Source organism: Hetaerina americana, unplaced genomic scaffold, assembly GCF_022747635.1.
Source record: "Hetaerina americana unplaced genomic scaffold, ioHetAmer1.1.p SCAF_9, whole genome shotgun sequence".
Classification (NCBI taxonomy): Eukaryota; Metazoa; Arthropoda; class Insecta; order Odonata; family Calopterygidae; genus Hetaerina; species Hetaerina americana.
This window is the reverse complement of record NW_027287538.1, coordinates 59,431,913-59,446,861: the sequence shown is the minus strand read 5'-3', so window position 1 is coordinate 59,446,861 and position 14,949 is coordinate 59,431,913. Positions and strand designations below refer to the sequence as shown.

Sequence of the window (14,949 nt, the reverse complement as noted above, 5' to 3'; positions counted from 1 at the left end):
AAGAAAAAATAAACAACGCGGCGTGCAATAAATCTTCCGGCCTTGGAAAAACTGCCGGCCCGGCCGGATATTGTCCCGAGTGGCTGAAACCCGCCTAAACCCGAAGGATTAATCGCGCCGAGGGTTGGAATTGACGTTAGGGGTGTGTACGTGGGAGTGAGTGCCTTTCCTATACTGTCAGGATGAAAACCTTCGGGATGTATTACTTTGGGAACGAGAGTTTTTCCCTTCGATGGCGAGGGGGAAACGAACGGGAAAGTGGCTTTCCCATTTTTTTCATTCGTTCGAAAACTTGATAACGGGTTGAAGCATGTCGGCTGCGTAACTGCCAACTCTCACCTTGAAGGATGCCGGGAACAATATATGGAGGAGAAAAGTTTTGGGGGCGCGTATGTTGAGGGAGGATGGTGTGGGTAATGCCCGTCTCGCATTCCCTCCCCCACGGAGTCGGTGGGGGCCCTCCTCCTCCCGGGAAGATGGCGAAGGACAGGCCTCGAACCGAATTCCCTTCCTCGTAATTAATATCAGTGAAAAAATCCATTTTCGCTGGAGCCTGGAAGACGTCACGAGCATCCTCGGGAATCTTCTAGAAGGTCGAGAGAGGGGGTGGAACCGGTCCTCTCCATCGGCTGCCTCGCTCTTCGTGACGTGTTTTCATTTCTTGGCTGGTGTGTAGCATCAAAGACTTCTGCTGAAGGTTTGTGGTCAATGTGAGCCATAGTATAAAAAAATTTCATCTACGAGACCAATGACCGAATAATGAGGGGAGCCATTTGATCTTTCGCACTCGCCAGTTAAAATTCCGCGGCTTAGGCGTTACCCACATTTATTGCTTGCGTGGTGAAAAATGGAGCCCTGATTTGCCATTTCAGGAAAATAGTATCGGTAGGGTCATATTTTTGGTTGGCAAAAGAGGCGAATGTTTTTAACCTTATACATTAAGGAAATGTCAAGTGTGGCATGAGAACGGACTTGAATTGGGAATGAAATTGAACGGAGATCCGATAATATCAGTTTATATTAAGTATTGGTTAGCAAAATGGTCTAAGAATTACATTTACCGTTGATAGTGCGACAGGGTCAAAGCTTAAAGTATAAGGTAATATTAACCACTAGGATACGAAAGTAATTATCATTCAATAAGTACCAAGAAATAGGAATACAAAGTGTAATATCGTAGTAATGTGGAATAACAAAACAGGTAAAATATTTCGCTTAATTATTGACAGTATTTTGAAGGAACTTGGTTTTAGTATTTGCGAAAACAGGAAAAATATTGCAGTGTGTGCAAGAAGCATTGGAATAATGCACATAGTTGATGACATGGTCCATTATGAAAGTAATGCGCATGATTTTATCGTGGCTCGACTATTTATGGCAGCGCGGTAAAACTGGTCGAGAAATGTGGTGGGGGGTCAGCCCTTCCAATGCAATTGGTCGTCAGTTTGCTCCAAGCATTCTGGGCGGGAAGACGTGCCTCCGCGTGAAGTGTGTTTTTTTGAATTTGTAACAGCGGTGCGATGGAGCATTCGCTTGAACAGCGATACACCATCAAGTTTTACGTACAGCTTGGAAAGAATTCAACCGAAATATGCCAGATGCTTCAAGAGGCCTTCAAGGACGACTGCATTTAAGGTCACAGTCCGGAAGGTGGCTCAAGGCGTTTAAGGAGGACCGGAAGTCGCCGACGAACCCCGTTCTGGACGCCCAAAAATGACCAGAACCGACGAAAACGTGAATCTTGTGCGCGAAGTTCTGCGTTCCGACAGTTGATTGAGCATCCAGGAAATTGCTGACATCCTACATACTAGTATTTCCACATTTACGGTACATGGAATAGTGACCAAGGATCTTGGAATGCGCAAGGTCTGCGCGAAGCTTGTGCTGAAAGTTTTGGCGTAAGACCGGAGAGGACTTCGAGTTTCGCGCTGTCAAGAATTGTTGGATTTTATTCAAAACTAGCTGAATACCCGGCTTTGCACGGGTTAGGGAGAAACAATAATATAAATATACTACATAAATAAAAACAACAAATTATAAAGTACAATAATACATTACTTCATACAAATTTAAGAATCTTTTTTTATTTAACACCTGTTTATAAACTACATTTTTTGTTTCATATCCAGGAGAAAGAATATATAAATTTTTAGGCGAACCTACTCTGGAGCAAGCAACATAAAGTTGCCCGTGGCTAAAACATGGCGATCTTAGATCAACACCACAAAACTTTAAAGACTGTCCCTGTGATTTATTAATGGTAATTGAAAAAGCTAGCTGGACTGGAAACTGTAATCTTTTAAAGTTGAAGGGAAGATCAGTTGGGATTAGAGGTATCCGTGGAATAAAAATTATTTCACCTTTTCCTTTTCCAGTTAAAATGACTGCCTGTATTATATTTTTCATTAATTTTGTCACACACAATCGTGTCCCATTGCAGAGTATTGGTGGATCTAAATTTCGCAATAAAATGATTGGAGATCCTACTTTAAGTATAAGGCGATGTTGTGGCAATCCAGCTGGATCAAGTGAATTTAGGAATTCCGTTGGATAATTGACGGCTTCGTCAGCATCCACTAAGGTATCAACCGATTCATATTCAATCACGTCTCCTGGCAGCATGGCTAGTATCTCCTTGTTAATTTCATTAACATCATCGTTCTTAGGAGCAAGAATGGCTCTTTCTCGCAACCATTCTAAATTTTTATAATATTGATTAACGTTAGGATAGACTGCTTGTATCATATCGCAGACAGTTTTCACCGATACACATAAATCTGATGACAATTTTATCATACCAGATGCTTCAATAACTAATCTGTCTTCTCCAATCTCCAAAAGTTTATTTGCAAAATTTTGAGCATTCCCATCTCTTAAGAGGATTCGCATGTTTTGTTTAAGGCTAATTTCTTGGACATGATTCCATAGAACAGAATGTTTTAAACAGGCATAAATTTCATCGGCTGGAGTCGATTTTGGAATGACAGGCAGAGTTTGACGGAAGTCTCCACACAGGAGTACCAGAGCTCCTCCCTCCCATGGTGCAATTTCTCCATGAACCCTGATTTCAGCGAGAACTAAATTAATTAAAAATGTTTTTCCCGTGCCACCAGCAGCATCAAAAAAAATACCTCCTTCTTGTTTATCTACTTGATCCATTATTGTTTCGTACGCGAATTTCTGATCCTAATTAAGAAGTGGCTTTTTATCCGATGTATGCTTCTAAGTCTAAGACATTGTAGCTAGTTTCACGTATATAATCTGGATAAAATACACCCTGTTGATCTTGTACAGGTGCAAAAAGACCGAGTTCCACTAAAGTCTTGTTAACCATGGTGATACACTTTTCCTCCAAAATAATCAAAGTTTTATTAAAAATGTCGGAGTTAAACATAATATCCAATGTAGGATTTTCACTTCGAACTTTAGCCAGTATATCCTCACTCATTGATTCTTTATATTTTTCCCATAATGTTTTTGGGTTAGATGGATTACAGGAGGTGGTTGTGTTTCTATGACAGCAAAAAAGTAAACAAATTACATACATACAAACAAACACTCTCCTTGATATATATAGATGAGCCGGACTTGCTTGACTCTGTCGTAACCGGAGACGACACCTAGATGTTCGAGTACGACCCAGAGTCGAAAAAGCAGAGCAGCGAGTGGCACACAAAATCATCCCTCCGCCCCAAGAAAGTGTGAATGAGCAAGTCTCGCATCAAAACGATGCTCATTGTCTTCTTTGACGTCTGAGGAATCGTTCAATTTGAGTTTGTACAGCAGGGAGAAACTGTCAACTCAGCCTTTTACCTGGAGATACCAAAGAGATTGACACGCCGGATTGCGCGCGTGAGGACTGACATTAAAGATACGGTCGAGTTCCACCGTGATAATAACCCCAGCCACACGTCCTTCATCGTTACCAACTTCCTGGCCCGGGCCACCACCCCCAGCCCCCTTACAGTCCCAACTTGGCTCTGTGCGACTTTGTTTTAGTTTCCTCTACTGATGAGAAAGCTGAAAGGAAAGCATTGGGAGACCGTGGAAAACATCCAAAAGCATGTTACAACGTTCCCGAGAGACATTCCAGTCGAGGAGTTTCACGATGCCTCCCAGGCGTGGCAGATACGTATCCTCAAGTGTATTGATGTAGGGGGTGAGTATTTTGAAGAGTTGTAAGCATTTGTAAAGTACGATCAAGAAATCTATTTTTCCCATACAATGCGCATTACTTTTCTAGTGGTCCCGGTATGTGCTAAGTAAAGACGCTAAAAAAAATACAAGTAAAGTCTCTGACATGGTCTTTCATTTTTTCGTAGTAATTAGAAAGAATTTGCTATAGTTCGTTCTGCTTTATGATTCCGAAACTCGATATTTCAGGAAAAAACGTAAGCGTTGATGAGAGGCTTTCGAGGTATGAGTAAAAAGAAAAATGAGTAAATTGAATAGAGATATGGAAGTTGTCAATGCGGTTGGGGTAAATAGAAGTTGCTTGGTTAATTTTCAAGGGAGGAAAAATGAATGGGTGGAGGAGTATATGAGAGGTAATGAAAGGCTCGAGACCTAGATAGAAGGGAGTATTTTAGGTAATAGGGGAAGAGAATATTCCTTTTAGAATGCATATATGGTAGTTGAGAGCATTAAGGACTGAAGAAGAATATAATAATCAAACAGGAATATAGCCAGGTTAAGTCCACGCGATGGATAATATGTATTTATTAGGGATACTAGAGTATTTCGAAAATATTTTCATGTGTTGGAGTGAGCAAAATATTTGAGAAATTTTGCCTGTGGGTCCAATCATTCATCTAATTGAATTCAAGGCAAAGGTGGAGATAGTTGTAAAATACAGAGTACTGTATAGCTGAAGAATGTGGTGTGAATTCCTTAGAATTAATTTACCTCCATAACGAATTGAGTAGTTACGGGCGTGATGTGGTGGAATTCGAACGTAATAAAAATTGGAAAATTGCTACTATCCGTTCTTTACTAACCTCCATAGCTTTACCGTAATTCTTTAGCTCTTCATCGGGTGAATAATTTTCAAAAGAAAAAAATGCAGGCTGAATGCGATTTGAATGAGAATGAACTTAAAACTTTCAAGATATTTGTATTTCACATGAGATAAATTCACCACGTAAACTGGTCTTCAAAACGTTTTCAAAACTCAAGTGGGAGTTTCGCAATTGAGATTGCGGTGGGATGTGCAAAAATATTGTTCGGAAATTCTTTCAGAATCCCTCTGTGATCTTTCCGTAGTAACGTGGTTTTCAAGAGGAACAACTTAAAAAAATTCTTGATGTGAATATGCACGGGAGGAAATTCTCTTTGAGCAAACAAAAACTTAAAAAAAATTGAGGTTCGAAAGAGAGCATGGGAAATGTGTCGAAGAATACGGGGGAGAGAATCTCTAGGCAAATTGTGGAAGAGTTGGCAGGCCTGGCTGGTGGACCCTGGTGTGGACGGACCTCCCTTCGCTCGCGCTCGCCGTTACCATGGCGGCGGCGTCTCGCCCGTCTACGTCCTGACGGTTGACTTGGCAACAAGACTGGGAAATAAATATTCCTCCGTTTGGCTGGGCGTTCTCCCTTCCCCCTCCGTCTCCCGCTGGATACCCAGCGTCCCCGGCGAAAGAGCGTGCCTACATATTTGCATACGTGAAATACACGTCGCACATGCCTTGCATAGCGGCGGGATGGCGGACCCCAATTCTTTTCCACGGGGAAGAAATCCCGCGATGCGGCGTCTCTCTCCCTCCCCCTTGCATGCCCCTCCCCCCCGTTGACCTTGTGCATAATCGCCCCTAGTGTGGGAGGGAGGGACGTTTGTTGCCTTGCATCTACTCACTTTGGTGCTCCTCGAGAGCCTTTAACGGGTGACGCCTCCTCTGGCTTGGTTGGTTTCTTTAAATATTTTTTGCGTCAAATATTTTATGGTGCACCATTATCTTCAGTTTCATTCCTCCCCTAAACCTCTTCAACCGTCTCCACCCGCTTTACGTGTATTCTATTTCGGGTTGGCGTGGCTGTTGAACGGGTTCAGACGGGGTTAAATAAAATTATTTCTTATGTTTCTCCTTCAATTGGAGCGCTGTCTTGCCTTGCGCGCTGCAACTGTTTCCCAAGGTCACGGGGTTTCTTGCCTCTTCTTTTTATCCCCCTCCCCTTAATCCTCGTCTCCCACCCCCTTTCCTCCTCCACCAAACCCTCAGCCTCCCCCACCCCAAAGCACATTCCCTACCCCCCCCCAAACTCCCCCCTCTCCTCTCCCCGCCACGACCCAACCTCCCTCCCGTCTTCCTTGCCGGTTTCCATCGTCTATTTTAATTCCGTGATACCCGTCAAAAGATGTTTCGGAGAATTTTAAATGGGAAGTGCCTTTTTCTTCGAGATCGGGGCAGTCTGGCTCTTCGATCTCCATCGATGCGGCAAGAACAACCTCGTCCTTTACTCACAGGCTCTATCAACTCGAAATCAGCTCTAAATTTGTATCTTGCCCCTTTCCGAAGGGCGTTAACGTTTCCCTATTCTCTTTCATTATTTTTCCCATGCATCCCGGGATGGGAGATCGTCTCGAGGGGAAGGTTAGACTTACTTCCACATTACATGTGGAAGGCTAACTTAGGTGGGGAAGGATGAAGGGAATACTCTCGACCTTTTAATGCGAACGGCGTCTTCGCAGAAATTGCTCAGTAGACCGCGACCTTTAAGACGGCCGTCGTGACTACTCTCCGTGGTTTATTTCACTTTTGGACGTGTTCCTGGTTCAGGAGTCTTGACCAAATTCTCGGTATTCCCCGATGCATAAATCCTAAAAGGTTGGCACTCTCAGGGCGTGGCCATGATTTGCTATGATTCATTGTAGCCCAGGGTTTCGCGTTGAGTTTCTTATCGCGAAATTTGCAAATTGGTGAAATTATATACTTACGAGTATTATCGTATGGCTCTAAATTTCTGTTCTGAGGTACTAATTGAGACTTAGATATATTCTGACGCTTGATGTAACAATAGGCGTTTAAGGATGCCATTTAACTTGACCTAATATGCAATAGTAAATTTTATGGTTTATCTCTTTCGAATTGTGTGTGGAGATGTGCACTTCTTTATCGGTGATGCGCAGTATCCTTTTGAAGTTCGGAAAAAGGATAAGTGAACAGCTCGGCGACTATGGTAATATCCACGATAGATGCTTTAGGACAAGTCAGACGAGAGTGATTTGTACTCTGACACCAAGTGGAGGATGCCTAAACTCTTGCATGGAGTTCTACCTACCATCTCGGCCTCCTATTCGTCGGTGTCTGGAAGGTGTATCACTATCGAAATAGCAACTATATGTTCCATGGCCTTGCATTATATGGATGTGTAGGAAATAGGTCATTAATCGCTCATTTCCTCCTCGTCTCTGGTTTTAAATATAGGCGTTACATTAGCCGTTTTGCTATTACTTGAAGTAGGCCCAGTAAAAAAAAGTTTTAGATTTTTTTTGGAAACTGAATCCCTTTTAATAATTACTTCTTCAGATATACCCAATCCTTGCACACTTCTTTCGCCACTTCCATTTCATACAATGTTAAATTTATACTGATTCGTTTCTGAGACTGAAGCACTTACAAGTGTTAGAACAAAAGGTCTATTAGCATTATCCATCGTACGATACAACAAATATAATTTCCTTTCAGATTCTGTCAGTTGAACGTACACCAATTAAATTGAGTGGCTTCAGGCGGGATGTGGTGGAAGTCGAACATAATGAATTAGAACTTCGTAGATCGTAGAACTTCTCCACTTGATAAAATGAAAAGATTTCAACAAGCTCACTACTCTCGGGGAGAAGGTGTTCTCAATAGTTGGTTGTTGGGCCCTATTGCTAGTGGATGGGGCACAGTGGTTACCTTTCCTTGAGAGACGGAACAGTTGGAGCAGTTGAAAATATAAAGAGGAAAAGTGCTACGATCAGTTATTCATCATACACCATTTACTCAGTGATTTCTAAAACTTGAACATAATTTTCTGAGTCTACTGAAATCTTTTTTCAATTGAAGAATTTGAATTGAAACGCTGTCTTAAATCGCTATATCGTCTCTGTTCTAAGGCGATCGACTTGAGTTGCCGCGCTTTATAGAGAGCTTGATACAACTCTCTGATCTCTCCTACGCACAAATTTATTCACTTGTTTTTTTTGTTTCCGCCCTCTTTCGCGTGTCATCTTAGCTAGACTAAATCAAGCAGCTTGTGTGTGGCAGATGGTTTTTTTTGTCGAAGGGGAGCAGGCAATACGGGTGGACCCGTGGAAAGAAGATAGGTTTTTTATTATATTTTGCCCACGGCCCATGGCTTCCGTGTGAAGCAGTTCGATACCCTTACCCGTTTGTTTGTTTCTTTTAACTCGTCCCCTTTAGTGACGCACGCCCTCATTGCCCCCGAATGGAGGAAGAGAGAAAAAAAATGGGTGAGACGATTGCTTATTTTCGTTTTGTATATTTTCCCCAATGAGTTTCAAGAGCCTGGGATAAAATAGATGGCTACGCGCTCGCTCAGCATGAATGTCATCGGGGAGCTAATTTAGATTTAATATAATTTGTTTTTCGAGCGCCGTCGGGCAAAGGTTATCTCGAGACCAAGAGGGATATTGGCTTTATGAAACTTTGTTGGAGCAATGTCCATTTTGATTCCGGGGATTCTATATGCAGGCATGAATGTGGTACCACCGTGAAGAGAACTTTTCTTTTGGCTATCATGTGGACGAGAATACATTGATGTTAAATTATTTTCTTAGTAATTACATTTAGTTTCTTCTTGTTGTAAATTAAATCTGGCGTTTAAATTAATGAAAGCATAACTTTTCCAAACAAATAAGGGAATATCATATACATTGGGTTGCGTAATATTGTCATTGATAATAAGTGAAATCCGAAGACGGTATAAAAAGTGAGTCGTGGAATTATTGAGAAATAGTGGTATGTCGAAGTCCGTGATGGGAGAATGTTTGGAGAGTAGCGTAGAGAGAGAGGAAGAAAATTGGTTTTTTTAAATGATATGAAGACAGCTAGGGGTTACCGAGAAGTAAAATGATATATTGGAGTAAAAAAGAAGTTCGAACGATACATAAATAGATTGTTGGGCCGGGAGGGTGCAGGATCCCAGGGAACTTGACACCTCTTTGCCCCATGTGTCAGCCCAAATCCATCGCCATACACGGTACTGAGGGCATAATTCGTCAAGGACCGTCTGAAATACGTTAGATACCTTTTCTTTCTCCCGTCTCTGCTCCTCCATCACTATTGCTCGAAACGCGCTCCTAAGAGCTCCCGCGGTACCTGCCTCTGCTTTGAAGTCCATGAATAATCAATCTGTAAGGACCTTCGTTCAGCCAATACCGATAATCAGCGTAATGGCAAGTGACTTAAAATCTCGTTACGTATTTGGAAGGTTTTTATGTAGGTCGCAGTATATGTGTCGTATATCTATAAATTTCGATCACTTCGTGACTATTCCAAGTAGTCGTTTTTTCATTGCCACATTTTTATGATATTTGTCGTTCATTTTACATTCATAAATACATGAGTAACATGAAAAAATTGACATTTTAAACCAAACAAAAAAATATTAGTAGATACAAGTTTTATTGGCCATTTACTGTACGTAATGCATACAGTTTATTCTATATTTTTACAGGTGGAACATGATTATTAACCCCAAAATTTTATAAATAAATTGCACACTTTCAAGCTATTTTGAATAAGTTAACAGACGGTTAAATTGTTTAAATCAATATTTCTTTAAAATATTATACATTTCATTATAACATAATTGTGAGCACAAATGAATCGACAAAAACTTAAGTGTATTCATATTTGATGTATTTTTTAATATGATTCCGTATGTACTAAAACCTCCACGACCAAAGCCGAATTTTGTTCTCTTCTGGTTATGTTCTTACCTCATTGATAAAATTCATAAAGTAATATTTCCGTTTTTCAGCAGGATGTTTTCCAAGTGAGATAGCAAAGGAAGTGCTATGTGCAAGGTATTTGCTTGTGTGCTCTTTGCTCCCGAGGACAGATCAAAGTCTTATGAGAGGCGGCTCTTCTTCCCTCTATTCCCCAGAACGAAGAATCTATCTTCTGTTTGATGAGGTTAAATACCGCTTTCGGGCCGAAATTAAGAATCCCCCAAGTTGTCGGAACACTTCTTCTATTCAAATAGTGCATAAATTGTCGTTCGTGATTGAGTAAAGGAATGAGAAATATTAAAGAAAATATGATACACCTCTGGTCCATATCCATCGACTAATTTAGTTTTATCACTTGGCCGTGTACAAGTACGTACGTGGACATTGCTTTGGCACTGACGTATCGGCCGTGGTAATGTAGTTTAAAAAATTGTCAATGTTCGGAAATTATTAGTCAAAGATACGGTCTGTTGCCCTTGTAATCTAATTCATTTTCTTTCTTTTCGATTCCCGAAACTCTCAAAGATATGAGCAATCGGGATTTTAAATGCCCCCGCTACTGTCCATTAATCAAACACGAACGCGTCCAAATTAATGCTCAGGAGGGCCCAAAACGCCGAAGGTTGTCTCCGATGCATACAGCGAGGCATGGGCCGGTCCCCCCCCCCCCCCCGCCCCCGAGGTCGTTTCCGGCGAACGGAATTTAATTGCTTCGGAGATTCGCGCGAGGACATTCGACCTTGGGAAACGGCAAGGGGCGAGGGCTTGTTCACACCTGTTAAATTTCACCAATGGAGTGAATACCTGGATTTTTTCATGTAGTCGCGAGGCATTCACAAAGTGGCCTGCTTATCCGCTTTTATGCCTTAGCCTTTTCTTTGAGTCGCCCGCTCAGCCATCCAGTTAACCGTTAAGTTGTACCTCTTTGACATTATTACAAACCCATAACAGGGGACCTCAATTGTACTTAACCGTTAGACGTGGGACGTACATTGCTTCTTTGTAACTCCAGTGTAGTTTTCAGTCGCCCATCTTAATTTTACTCTGCAACTTCGACTAAGCGATGAAATAATTACCCGCATTTGAGTTTTATTCTTGGATACCGCTTCGGAATAATATCCAGTGTTTATGATTCAATATTGACTTCTGATCTCACTCCATTTCTCTGGTATTCTTGTAAGTAGTCGCATGATTACAATGGAAAATGCTTTCATCCCCAATGCATGTAGGTTTTTTCTGAAAATATTGACGAGAGGGTAGTCAATGGTCACACAAACTCGACTTTCTCTTTCAAAAATCATATAATTGAAGCATCGGAAAAATCTTCCAAGTAAATTATCTTCTACATATCCCAACTTTCAATTACGCAGTGTAAAATTGGCTATAGTTTTGGATCTTGATTGCTCATATTTACGCTTATGTGAAAAAAAGCGGCATGTAACCATGCAGCAGCATTTCCGCAAACCGTCCGCCATTGTGCGAATACGTTCAAAACCTTGCCAAAATTATAATAATTATATCAATCCGAAGATTGGTCGATTCTAGTTATCCAGTCCTCCCTTTCTGATGCTAACTTCGTTAGGCCTTGATAGGTCATCCATCAAATATATTTCTGTACTTAGTTTACGTATTCGTCTCTTGAACTTGGGGGGCCAACCTCCTATTCTGTTTCTTACAAATACATTAGATATGTATTTACGTGTGTACAATGCATTGGCTCTTCCTTTTGCTTTCGTGTGTCATACGTCTCGACCTTTTCTTCTCTCGTCTTCTGTGTACTTTTTTATGTTGTCAGAATCCCGATTTGGTTACTTGCTCATACCATTTAAAAATATATAATTTTAAATACCTTTAACAAAGTATTGTACCTTATAATGTACTAGAAAAGTATTTTTAGTTAGTGAAAGCCAATAAAAGGATAAAATGATCTATTAGGTGACCGCCGTAGTAGAATATTTCGGTCTTAGGCATTCTACATTACAAGACGATGTCGTACCTTTTATTCTGATCAAATAATACTCTAAATGTCCACAAAATCCATAACCGAGGTTAAAATCGAACCCAGTGACTTAGGGCGAATAAGTCGAGGCGTAAGTGACCCGATTAGCGCGGATGGCCTACTACTTCTGAAAGACTACATACTACGAGTCGTACTTGTAGTCGTGTCCCTGGAGTACTTATTCCGACCTTTGTTTTACCTGCCTCAAACTGTAGTTTGTAGCCTGCGAAAATATCTTTAAAAATCTTAAAAAACTATTTCCTTGCTATTAAGAATGAGTTAAGTAGATAATTATGCTATTTGGGATGGGCGTAGTTAGAGTAAAGAAGTCGGATGAGTTTTGAGATATCCATATTTTAAGGGGCTCTCAATTTTCGCAGTTAACAGCCAATAATTATTTCCGGTGAAACCTCAAGAGCAGATCTATCCCTCGTCATAATCCAACATTCAATTGGCCATGACAATCAAAAGATGTTTGGCTACGAGATAACAAATATGGCAGAGAAAGTAATTAGATCTTTAAGAAGTGAGAATAATTGTTATCTATAGAGCAGGTGCAAGGATTTGAGTTTTCGGAATTAATTTTGGATAGAAATGGGCAGGTTAGTGATAATATGGAGAATATGACAATAGGAGAATGAATAGTTAAATTAAAGCATTTAAATACTAGGACGTTGGAAGTAATAGCTAGGATCTTTCGGTAAAGACATGAAGAGGAGATTAGTGAAGGTTATATGGCCGTACATTCATTAATTTTTATCATTTCGATTCTGTTACTTTCTTTTCATGACCCAAGAATAGAATCATGATTATTGAGGAAATAAGAAAATCTGCATAACCGAAAACAATTATATTTCCAATATTTTTGCTTGACGAACAATTTGTTTCTCCTAAAATCAAAAAGATATTACCTATTTGAAACGCTGCCATTAACCCAAGATTAAAACTAGCATTAACTCCTGATTCTTCGGAATATTCCGTTACTCAGTGTCAAGCACCTTGCATTCGTGTCCGATGAAAGCATAGTAATGCTGTGAAAGTCTTGAAGAACCTTGTTTCCTTTCTGCCAGCTTCCCCACCATGCGCATCTCGAAATCATTCCTGTATGAATACAATGTTGAGATACGTTTTTGTGAGAATTTCAAAATTGGTGTAAATCTGACGGTACTCATATTGACATGGAAAGTGCATGAAATAGGTGACGATATACGTACATATATGAAAACTGTGTCGTGAAATTAACCAATGGCGACTCTCGAAATGAGGGATACTTTTGAGGCTGAATTTTTTTACTTTTAAGTCCGTGGTTAATAAATGGGTATTTTCAGTCAATTGATCATCGTTGATTATGGTTTGATAAGTTTATTGCTGCATATAAAAATGAATATATTACAAAAATGATAACGACCAAAATAAATATAAAAAAGAAAAGGCAGAGTCTTCGGCTTTTTGAAATGTGGAGGAAACTATACAGCAGATATACCAGCTACAGGTATTATACCATTGGTATCGTACATTTAACACTTCCAGTACTTTTTAGTGAAAAATGTGATTTTGTTGGATGGCGTTCAATATGTAACTTACAACCTCTCTTAGTTTTAAAATTCAGTTTAACTTTAACGCTTGAATATATTTCTATATTTCTTTCCAGTCTAAAGGCAAATGAAAGAAATGGGAAAGTTACTTGTGTATATTGCAAAATTGTATGGAGTCCGAGTTCTCTTCCTCTGCGTTAGATGAGTGGACGAAAGATACAATAAATAAAAATCAAATTTTCCCATTAATGTTTCGGAAGTCAACCATTTCAATTTTCTACGGCAACGTAGAATGATTACATTCACTGGGAGAGAGTATAAAATGAGTGATCTCTTGAAAATTTTTCATCCCTTAAATTGGAAGATTTGAATCCGCAGGAATCGAAAATAAGAGAAATTCGGAGTGATTTACGAGGAAAGAGTAGAGAAGACTTGAGAAAAGTATGACATACAACAATGGTTTCCCAAGAATAACAATTGGACTGAAATTCAGGTTGAACGCGGAACATGATACATGACAATTTCGCTCTCATTTTTCTTCCTGTTCTGACCATTTCTAGGTTGAATATTGAACTCGTTCCCGAAAGAACTGCGTCATTGAAACTGGAGAGACCTGAACACGGATAATGAGTGTTAGGAAATGTAATGCACGTTTTTAATCAAGCAAATCACCAATTTGCCTGCAACATATTTTTGTTTCTTTACAGTTATTTACTCAAGTTATTTTAAATATTCAGGTAGATTTTGTTATCATTTCATTGATAATTTAAAGCGGAAATGCCTTTTCCAAATTTGAACGAGGACCTTTCTTCTTGTGCTGGATTAATTTGTATTGTAAACTCATTAGTTTACCATTAATATTAATTTACATTCACTAATTAAACATTAATTAATTATCACCAGTTACCAAGATAATTATCTTGATATTTCAGTTATTAAGTTAACAATAATATTATGGTTTATATATACCATTGGACCACTCAATAAAAAACTTCGGAAATATGACTGTAGATGTGTTTGTCATAATTTCTGAATTTAATGTGGACAAAATTTCAGAACAATTGTAAAAAATCATTCCAGTTTCAAAGTCTTGAGACGCACTTTTACGAAATTCTTTCGACGTGGTTTTATGTTGTTATTTGTTCTTCGTCTGAATACGTTTACTAGAAACATTTTCCAATATCGACCTTCATTAAATAAGAAGTATCGAGATGGCGACGAAATATCGAGGATTAATTATAGATGATGCGGAGAAATATTGCATGGATAGATCAATTGAGACCATAGTGGTCGCATCGATCCATAACGTCACTCACTATTAAATGTTTAGTCCATGATTTAATTTTAGAACATGATCAAATAAAACAGGAATGACATCTCTATTGTAGCCACACGGAACCAGCGTATCAGAAGGATATCTTGTCAGTATTGTTATATCGACAATAAAATTCATTTGGTAAG

The 14,949-nt window shown here is 39.7% G+C and overlaps 1 protein-coding gene across 1 annotated transcript in view; it reads left to right on the top strand.

The window, feature by feature from the left end:
• Nucleotides 1–14,949, top strand: part of mtgo (miles to go) — a 168,992-nt gene that overhangs the window by 111,934 nt on the left and 42,109 nt on the right. The gene's annotated exons all lie outside the window — the stretch shown is intronic.